Here is a 1,934-nt window from a genome sequence, read left to right as displayed (position 1 = left end):
CTCATAAAGCATTATGTGCCTCAAATGCTCTTTGGATACTTCCACGTTAGAAAGGGTTTCAATCAAAGAAATTTTAATTCTATTATTCTGTAAAATAATATTTAATTAATTTAAATGTACACAAATGCATAAAAATAATTTTAAATTCCATTTGACATTCAAAAATACTATTAAATTTCATTCAATTTTTAAAAAGGTAAAATCGGACAGAACTTATGGGATGACCTGATAAGTACAAGTTGCGTACTGGGGTCGATCTAATCGACTGGCCCCCTCCCCCAAAATTTTGGGTCTTGTGCCTAGAGTAGAAAAGAGTATTGGTAGACCCTTAAAGACTATTAAAATCAATGTCTGAGCTTTAATTATTCTTGCTCCTAGTTGATCACAGTTTGATGATTGTAACCAGTAAAAGCATAGTAAAATAATAAAAGAAATTGAAGCCATTATTTGAATGTACAAAGGCAGCAAGCTAGCAGAATCTTTAGCAATGCCAGGCAAAATGCTTAGTGGCATTTCATCTGTCTTCTGAGTTCAAATACCATCAAGGTTGACTTTGCTTTTCATCCCCTAGGGTTCGATAAAATAAGCACCAGCTGAAAACTGAGGTTGATGTAATTGATGTACCCCTCCCCTAAAATTGCTGACCCTGTGCCAAAATTTCAAGCTATTATTTGAATATATTTGGTACTGCTAACAATCATAGCCACAAGAATCTAATTGCAGTTAATTAATGGCTTATAATTAATAGTTAACTACTATATTTTTCCAACGTATAGCATATGTTTATCCAAAAAAACAAGACCCTAAAATAATTATGTATGGTATACACAAAAGTTACTTCTTATGTAAAATTGATTTCTTAAAAGAAAAATTGACAATTTTCTAAATTATTTCTTTTCAAGAAAGTTCGAAGAATTTTTTTTGAAGGAAAAGTCGATGTTATTTTCCAGCAAAAAGGATATATGTGAATGTATTCCTGTGGTATTTTCATTTTTTATACATGAATTCCAGATCACTCAGCATATATGTGAAACAGAAAGACAGATATATGATATACTTAATATCAAAATAACATGCCAAAATAACAAAATTTTGTGGAGCAAAATACAAACAATTTCTTTATTTTAGATTTTGCTTAAGTAAATCATTGAAAAAATATACTGTGAGTTCACACATAAAATATGCTGTGAGTTCACTGTGATGCGCAGTGATTGTTAAAATACCAAACCAAAAATATTAAACATTACATAAATATACTGAGATGCAGTGTCAATGTAGTCATGCAACTTACTAAATATATCAGCTTAATCTTCCTCAAATCACAACCTGTCATTTCCAAAACAGGAAAGGACATATTGGATAGAATAGTTCTTGATATAAAAAAGGCAGGATGGCCATTGCTGGAGTATCTGTAATTGTAAGTCTGCTCAATCTGAGTTGATCAGGGATTATAGGAAGGCAACAGCACTCAAGATCAACACTCAAGTAATTCAGCCAATAAGAAAGCTTCTATGAAATAATCGTCAGATTTTGCTTAAATCACATGCCACCATCTTAAAAAATCTGATATCTTAGACAACATTGCCTAATGTAAAATAGATACGCAATCAAATATATGTATTGTGAAGTATATTTGCCACTTAAATGTGGCTAACCCTTAAGGGTGGATGCTACTGTAGCTTGTAGCCCCAGGAAGACATCTCCTCCAGCTGGCTATTGACACACATTCTGTGCCCCATCAGTATTTGCAAAGGGAAGTCATCCTTCTCATCTTGGAACCTAGATATCGAGCTTCTTAACGACTCCAAGACATTTTAAAGGATTTTCAATTGTTGTGTGTGATACATTTAAGCTCTCTGCAGTCTCTTGCACTGTTATATGGCAATCAGATTCAAGGCTTTGATTCGGTCATCATCAACTTCAGGTCGACCAGA

This window comes from Octopus bimaculoides, chromosome 18, assembly GCF_001194135.2.
Source record: "Octopus bimaculoides isolate UCB-OBI-ISO-001 chromosome 18, ASM119413v2, whole genome shotgun sequence".
In the NCBI taxonomy this organism is placed as follows: domain Eukaryota; kingdom Metazoa; phylum Mollusca; class Cephalopoda; order Octopoda; family Octopodidae; genus Octopus; species Octopus bimaculoides.
This window is presented reverse-complemented; position numbering follows the sequence as displayed.